This window comes from Schistocerca nitens, chromosome 9 (assembly GCF_023898315.1).
Source record: "Schistocerca nitens isolate TAMUIC-IGC-003100 chromosome 9, iqSchNite1.1, whole genome shotgun sequence".
Taxonomy (NCBI): Eukaryota; Metazoa; Arthropoda; class Insecta; order Orthoptera; family Acrididae; genus Schistocerca; species Schistocerca nitens.
Genome location: NC_064622.1, coordinates 475,761,571 through 475,770,709, shown reverse-complemented (window position 1 = coordinate 475,770,709; position 9,139 = coordinate 475,761,571). Strand labels below are relative to the sequence as shown.

The 9,139-nt window shown below is 44.2% G+C and overlaps 1 pseudogene; it reads left to right on the top strand.

The window, feature by feature from the left end:
• The first annotated feature begins 8,777 nt into the window (after nucleotides 1–8,777).
• Nucleotides 8,778–8,895, top strand: LOC126204836 (5S ribosomal RNA; annotated as a pseudogene).
• Nucleotides 8,896–9,139: the final 244 nt, after the last annotated feature.

Genomic DNA, 9,139 nt, shown 5'->3' with positions numbered 1-9,139 from the left:
GATCAGTGAGCACATAGAAATCTTGTCCCTCAACATCAGTTCTGAAATGTCTTATGGCCTCGTAAACTGCAAGTAATTCTCTGTCGAATGCTGAGTGTTTCTTCTGCGCGTTGTTTAGCTTTTTTGAGAAAAACTGCAGGGGGCTCGTAACATCGTTGTATGTCTGACTCAGCACTGTGCCGATAGCATTGTCACTAGCGTCAGTAGTGATAAACATTGTGGCGTCCGCCCGTGGGTGAGCAATAGTGACAGTGGAGGCCAACAGCTGTTTGAGTTCATTAAATGCCTTGTCCATGTCTGGTGTCCATGGTACCTGGCAGGTGCCAGAAGTTTGTGGGCCAGCGAGAGCATCTGTGAGAGGAGCCTGCACCGCAGAAGCGGCTGGCAAATGTTTCTGGTAATAATTAACTGTTCCGATGAACCTGCATAATTTCCTATAGGTCAGAGGGCGTAGCATCTCGAGAACAGGCTTGATCTTGTCCTGTGGTGGTGTCAGTTCAATACCAGCGGCTGCTAAAATATCCGTCACGACTTGAACATGCTCCTCACTCTGTTCTAAAGTAGAAGCAAAAACCAATATGTGGTCCATGTATACAAAACAAAAGTCTAGATGGGATAAAGTTTGATTGATAAAACGCTGCCACGTTTGGGGGGCATTTTTCAACCCAAACGGCATAAATTTGTATTGGAACAGCCCGAAGGGAGTGGTTATGGCAGTCTTTTCAATGTCCTCCGGAGCCATAGGAATCTGATGAAATGCGTGCTTACAGTCCAAAACAGAGAAGTACTTTGCACCTGTGAGCACATGATTGAAGTCTGCGATGTGTGGGACCGGATATTTATCAATGATGGTGCGGGCATTTAAACACCTATAGTCTCCGACCATACGCCAAGTACCGTCTTTCTTTTGGTCAAACAGGATAGGACTAGCCCAGCAACCGGAAGAAGGTTCAATTATTCCCTTTTGTAACAGATCGTCCAATTGTTCTTTTGCAATTTTCATAAATTCTGGCTTGAGGCGGTGTGGACGTTGCGATATGGGCGGCCCATCGGTTAGACGTAACCGATGAACTGTGCCGTTAGTGACTACTGCAATATGTGGCGCAGCATGACAGTCAGATGTCCGTGAAGTGGAGCAGGCAGTGGCGGACGGGCCATGCTGTGGCGCTGAGGGCACGGAAGTACAGGTGTGCCACCCGCTCGTAGGCTGCGTAAAGGCCACACACGTGTTAACATGGGCGAGATTGGTACACTGGTTCTTGGTAGCGGGCCGTGCTGCTACAAGCGCTGTAGGCACGAGTGGGCGTGGCCGGACAGCAGATGGCCGTAGTTCATTGCCGCGAGCTTGGCAAGTTAACTGTCCATTCGGAACGCAAGGAGCATGAACACTCAGGCATACCCTATCATTGCAAAAGGGGTGCTGACACAGTTTACAGAGTTCACAACATTGTCGTTAACGTGCGCGGGCATGGGAACACCAGATTGGCACGGACTGACCTTGTCTGTAGCCGACGAGTCGTCTGCTTGTAGTGCCGCGAGGCATTGTTGTGTGGAGGCCAACTCGTGGTGTACATCGCGGAGATGCAGCAGCATTTCCATACGTTCCATCCGCAACTTCAAAGACTTGGCGCACTCCACTAGCCACTTGTTTGTCCAAGATTGCAGCTCCAAGGATAGGTTTACACACTTCTTAGCACAGCACACATGTTTGGTGTTAGCCGAGCTGTCACTCGGCGAAGCGAAAGGAATATGTTTGTTAAGGGCGGGGTAAAACACAGTATTTTGCACAAAATCTAGTGACAACTGATAGTGCTTGAGGAAATCAATTCTGAGAATAGGTTCTTCAATTGTTGACACTAGAAACGTCCACTCCAGCTTGCACTCGGGCGAAAGTTTCACTGTATACAAAGTGGAAACCGAACACTGTCGGGTAGACAAGTTCACTGCACGAAGTACTGTTTTGTGTGGTTGCACTTTATTGGTTGCTAGGTGAACCAGCAGCAAAGAGACATCTGTGCAAGTGTCTACCAGAAAACATACACATGATCGTAAATCACGAACATAGACTCGGCCACACTTACTGTTATTGTCCGAAACGGAGTGACACGTAGGATGGTGCCCGTTGTTTACATCGCAGGAGGTGGCACCGTAGCCTACCTTTGGAGTTTGGGTAAGAACACGGTGACTGGCATTTGCGAGTTTGCTCTCTGAATCTCGCGTGGAAGAAACAGTAAGGTTGGGCGGGCCTGTGCTCTTGTGGGTAGCTGCTAGGTGACGGAGTATGTGCCCCAGAGTCTTCCACAGAGTCCGATGCACTGTCGTTGCGAGGAGTTGAAGGTGCAGGCCGGGCGGCTAGTTTAACAAACTTGTTATTAGCAGCACCAGACAAGGGCGTGGCGTCAGAAAGCATCTTAGTGCGGTCACGTCCAGAATGCAGTGCACGGAGCTCATGTTGCCTGGCGGAGTATGCTCTGTCAGCGGCGCGTAAATGTTCATGTACTGGCCTAACTTCATACGCAGAGATTGCAGTCTGGACAGGCAAAGGCAGCTTTTCAGTCCAGATTTCTGCGAGCGTGTCATCAGGCATAACTTGGTCATCGACGAGGAGACGGATGCACTGCCACAGCTGGGACGGAGACCTGTCGCCGAGACGCTCTTCGTAGATGAGCTGTCGCACATTTTCTCTCCTGGTTTTAGAGATGCGCTCCAGTATCATCTGTTTCGCCACAGCATACTTCCCTGCTAGGGGGGGTGCTTTGACCAGATCGTAAATTAAATCGACGCGGTCGTGAAGATGGTTCATGAGGCAGGCGAAGCGTGCGTCGTCGTCCAAAGCACAGACATTGAATGTTTGCTCAACCAGGTTAAACCCGAACTCCGGGTGAGCGGGTTTGAAGTCTGCTAATTTCGGCAGATTCGGCACTGCAGTCACTGTGGAGGTGCGCCTATTGCCTATTACTTCGGACGGAAGTAGAGCATGCAGAAGATTGCGAGTCCGAATTATTGGCGTCCCGTAATGCGGGAATCGCAAAATTCACTTGATGCCGGGGGGGGGGGGGGGGGGGGGCTGAGAAGCGGCGGACGCTCGAACGGTGTGAGGATCGTAGACAAAATGTGCATTCTCATTGACGTGGTAGCTCAGAGAGAAGCCACAAGTGCTGAAGTACACCGGTGAATGTCCGTTATGCACACAGTATTCACTCAACCGTGGGTGGTGGGGCTGGTTGTAGATGTCGGGGTAATTACTGTCCATCACAGAATTGTTGACTTGATTAGAAGCAACACAAGGATCCCACACACGTCCACTAGGATGCACACTCGGTGTGATATTTGCTGTTTGGCGAGCATTGAACACCTGTTGACTAGCCAGCGCGGAAGGATACACACGTGGCGGGAACTGATTCGAGTTCAAATTTACTACTGGATTTTCCAAAGTAGCAAAACCTCGCTCTACGCCATGAACTGTATTGAATTGTGTGTTTGACACAGGGGTAGGAATGTTCCGACCAACACGCTGTGGAGAACACATGGGAAGGTCCATGCTAACAAAGCCAGAGTCCACGACCATTGGCGGTTGGAAGATACTGACGGCACTCGATGAATTCCACTGCATGTTTTGGCTGAAGGATTCTGAAGATCCTTGCGGCGTGTCCACTATGACGGCAGGAGTGCTGGAGAGATGTTGCTGGAATCCGGGCGGCGGTGAATGCTGAAAGGCCATTGTCTGGAGCTGAACAAAGGCCCTCGTGATCGCGGAGAAACCCGACGCGGTAGGCGCGTAAATAATCTTCGGGCGGTAACTCGGACGCGTATTACACAAAACGGGGTCACCAGTGAGGGAATATGGTATGGTTGTAGGTAAACAACTAGAATTCTCTCATATACAGATTTATTCACACTTAGCGTCTACACAGATACAAGTCCGGAGGCTAACTGCCGTTAGCGTCCAACATCCTGCTCCCAAAGCCCTCTCCTCAAAGATAGCACACTTGCGCACAGAACAAATATCGATATTTATGGCGCTCTACGCCACATGGGTGTAACACCACTGTGTCTCTTCAAAATATTGTGAGAATGAGAGCTCTCCACAGATCACCACAATAATCACTGACGGTGGTCACCTGGGGTAGTGCAGAACTGTGATTCGTTATTGAAGCAACGTGCATCCCTATTCCTCAGCAGTCCATGTTTTCCAGTCACAAAACCACTGCAAACACAGCCGTTTGTGTTGTGGTGTTAATGTCATCCCATGCACGGGACAGTAATTCCCTGGTCTGGCTGCTACTAGTCTCCGGCCAATGCTGTGGAAAGACATAGAGTGTCATGGGTATTACATTATTTGTTCTCATACGACAGGCATAGACGGAAAGGGATGAGAGTGTGCTCTATGCACGGTACAGCAAATCTCCCTCGTGGTGGTCAGAAGTGTCGACCAGAACATCGATAGTGGGTATGCTTATCCTCACATTCCCACGCATTCTGACATCAGGCTACTGTAATGCCTGAATGCCCCAAAAACCGAGATATTGCACAATTTGACCAGCTGCCCAACGTAGACCCATGTAGGAGCCCTTTCAAACTCGGTCAGGTGCCAATAGCACTGTCTGATGACCGTATGTTGCATCTCTGTATCCTTCTCGACAATCACTCCACACCCGACACTGCTCGTGCCTCTTATGCACCTGGTGATAACACTAAATATTGTAATCTTACCCTCCCACACATCACCAGTAAATTTCTCTGTCTCTACACAAGTTTTGAAAGCTTTGAGAGGAGTAAGATATACAAAACACAAAGTTTTTATTTATCTTCATTTTCTTGTGTTGGCTGCAGTTCTTGCATTTAGGCATACATTCTTGAGGCTGTCAATTTTTTATAACGTTGTGTGTTCCAGAAGACTAAATAACTGCTGAAGCACTATCTGTTGCCATGATTTTATTTTATTTTATCCCATTCTTCTATATCACACACTGGCTTCACAATCTCCATTTTCATAAGACCATAAATTACATCATTGTAGACACAATTAAAAACACATGTTTCCATCAGAGGCATGCCCACCGCTACATCACTCTGTGGTATCCCAATATTCCAGAGAGTTTACAAAACAAAGGTTTACATACTTTCTTGGCAAAAGATGAATCTTTGCTAAATTACATCATTATTTTGTAAATCAATCCAGAAATAAATTTAATAGTTAGCATTAGATTGTGCAATTAATAATATGAACTTTAAATATGCCAGATATTTCGCAATTTCAAATATTTCTAAAATGAGTAATTTTAACTATTGGTACACACTGATTGTGACAAATGAATTTATTTTTATACATTTTAGCCTGAAATATGAATCATTGTATATAAAATCATATGAAATTATTTCAGTGAAACAGCCTATGCAAGATTTAAAATACCTTTCGCTATCGCGTATTTCTATAAAAGAAAGTTAATGTTAGTGTAGGGTGTCCCATTACAATGCGAACGACACTAATGCACTCTGGTGGCCATTCTACCTGCTGCTCTAATCATTTACCTATCTGTTGATGTCAGGCAGTGTGAATTAAGAACAGTTTAGTGCCTATAACACTTCATTGGGGGGGTCACCAGATATAACTTCAGTTTCACTAAATGGCTTCCAGTCAGTTGCTAAGAACTGTGATCCTTCTGACAGGAAACCACAAATCTAGCCATATGGCTGAAATCATACTCATTAGGTATGCAATTTGATTAGAAGCTGCTTGTGAGAAACTTTGTCAAAAAACTTCCAGAAATGTGAACATATGCAATCGACTAGATATCTCCTGTCGATAGCCCTCATTACTTCATCTGAATAAAGAGCCAGTTATGTTTCACGAGATCACTGGAAACTACAAAATCTCCAATTTGACATCTTATATTCGTAAATTGCTTACTTAAATAATGTAAAGGTAAGTAGAGAAAAACTGAAAAGGTGCTGAAAGGAAATTAGAACAGATTTAGAAAAGTTAAATATACCAGAGAATTAATTTCAATTTTCTGTTTACTAATGGGAAGCATCCAAAAAACCTTAGGGTCCCTATATATTCCAAACTCTATGAGTGAGAATAATTAGGAAGATGGAAAAGTCATCTAAATGTCTACACATGACAAATGTGAATTAAACAGGACTTGTCCTAAAACTTAACAGTCAAAATTATACAAATGGTAGCGATTCTGAAACTGAGTACTTTGATTAATGATCCTGCAGTAAATATTAATAGCAACCTCAAACGTTTCATGGATGATGAAGTTGTCTATAATGGACTACTATCTGTAAAAAGCTGCACAACTATTCAATCGGATCTGGGAAAGATTTCAAAGTAGTGCTAACACTGCCAACTTGCTTTAAATGTTCAGAAATGTAAAAATATGCTCTTCACACACTGAAAAAAAAATAGTATCCTGTGACTACAATATCAGTGATTCACACTTAGAATCAGTCAACTCATGTAAACATCTACGTATAAAAAGTTTTAGGACTCTGAAATGGAGTGAGCACATAGGATCAGTAGTAGGTAATGTGTCTGATGGACTATGTTGAAAGAGTTTGAATTGGCTGACTCTTTAAAATAAACACAAATTGTCGTGTGAAACCCTACATACAAAAATTTAAGAACCAGTATTAACTAAATAATCCAAAAATATTCTTGAACAATGGAAAGTCCAGATTGGCATATCAACAATATTATAAAAAGGACAGATTGCTAATCACAGTAAAGATGACATGTTGAGTTGCAGACAAGCATTATGACAAGACTGTTACATATTAGCTATTGGCCAAAGTCCTCTTCAGAAAAGAGACATGCATACACATTCACACAAGGAATCACACCTCACACCATGTGACCTATAACTTTGGCCACTTCAGCCATACTGACAGTAACAGTCTTATCACTATGCCTGTCTGCAGCTCAGAGTATCATCTTTATGGTGAATAGCAATCTATCCTTTTCATAACATTGCTAAAAATATTCTCATTATCACAGTTCTACTGAATTACTTCAGTTTCTTGCTGAGGTGCATGAAACTGTATATATTCAGCTATTTTGATATTTAGTGTTAATCCATTAGATTTAAATCAGTGTAAGATATCTCCAAGTACAGTATTAAATTCGTTTTCTAGTTCACTGTTTGTTCAACTTTCAAGAAGAATAGTAGTGTCATCAGCAAAAAGAATAAATTTGCTGTCAGTGTTTGTATGAAGTTGGAGATCATTGATGAACTTAACAAACAGTAAAGGCCCCAGAAGGGATCCTTATGACTCTCGACACTTTAATGTGCTCCAGTAAGATGAAACAATATGGTCACCAGTATGATTCAGTACCAATTTCTGTTTTCTGTTTGTGGACGTCAATCCACCCTAATCAGGCAATTGCTGTTGAGCAGGAGGGCCGGACCACATAAGCAACATTCACAGTTTATAACAACAATGCTTTTATTAAACTTTTCTTTAGGAAATAAAATTTTATCTTTAAAATTTTTGTGTTAATGTAAGTTAGCAAAGAATCCTTACAAGCACGGGCAAGCACCCTATTCACACAACACTAATCTTTAAACAGGCATTAAGTGATTCACAAGTTAATTAAATTCTGTACACAGTAAAGCTCACAAAAGGAGACTAAAACAATGTGAGGTAAAGTTTAACCAATCATGGGTATCACAATTTTTTTTAATAAAATACAAACAGATACACCCCTTCATGACAGATTTTCAAAACAGGTGACGTCACATAGGCACACACTAATTCAAGTAGCAGAGGGGTGGTGCGGGGTTGGGGGGGGGGGGGGGGAGGGGAGGCGACTAGACCCAGACCAGAGGCAGCTGAACCCAGAACCTACAGCAAGTGGGCGAGCTGGTCAGGGTGCCGCACACAGTACACTATAACACACAAATCTTTTATGAAATCCTTTACAGATCCAAATCAAAGCCACACGACTCGATTCGGGTAACGTGGCCGAGTCCAGTTCCCACACTACAAGCCAGGTTCGGTCTTGCAAACTTGTCAAACACACCACAAACTCTGTGTTGTGCCCTGGCCTGCTTAACCATGCTCCCCCTGATTCCCCAGTGCTGCACAGCTCTCCGGCTGTCCCTCTCTACCGCCACATGCCAGCCGCGGCCAAAAGCTGTGTCAAACAGCTGAGCCCAAAGATCACATCATGCCGACCTGATCGATCAATCAATATGAGCCGGCACGGCTCACTGTTGTGCAGATATGACAAAATCCACCAATTGATGCTAACAGTCAAACCATAAAAATCAGCCTTCCTTAGGACAATGTTGTGGACTACACACCGAAAAACCTTTAACAAGTCACAGAAGATTCCAACAGATGACATTTTATCATTGTTTGATTCTAGAATGTCAGAGAGAAAATAGTCAGCTCTAGGAAACTGATTTTTTTCGAAACGTAACTGTTTTCTGTTGAGGAGAGCCACACATTACAATTTCTGAAGACACTATTCTTATTGCCAAAGGAAATAATTCAAACCAGAGAGTCCTGGAATCAGATGTGCTATTTAGAAAGACCAAGGAGTAGTTCATCTCAAACAAGATAAAAAGAAATGAAGGAAAAACTCAATATATGGTACGGAGGCCCAGTAAAAACACATTCCAGTTATGAAAGCACTGAGTTTTGTAACAGACCACAAACTTTCATGAACGAGACATACTTGAGAGTGGATCTAAGAAAGTGTCATATCTAGTGTACCTCCTGAGGCAATGGAAAAGAGTAATTACAGGCCAGCATCTAGTAGCTACGGCAATGGCCCTGCCGCAGTGGATACACCGGTTCCCATCAGATCACTGAAGTTAAGCACTGTTGGGCGTGGCTGGCACTTGGATGGGTGACCATTCGGTCCCCCATGTGCTGTTGCCATTTTTCGGGGTGCACTCAGCCTCGTGATGACAATTGAGGAGTTACTCGACCAAATAGTAGTGGCTCCGGTCAAAGAAAACCATCATAACGACCGGGAGAGCTGTGTGTTGACCACATGCCCCTCCTATCCGCATCTTTAGCTGAGGATGACACGGCGGTCGGATGGTCCTGATGGGCCACTTGTGGCCTGAAGATGGAGCGCGCGCATCTAGTAACTATACTGCCTATGGGCTATGGCTGTGAG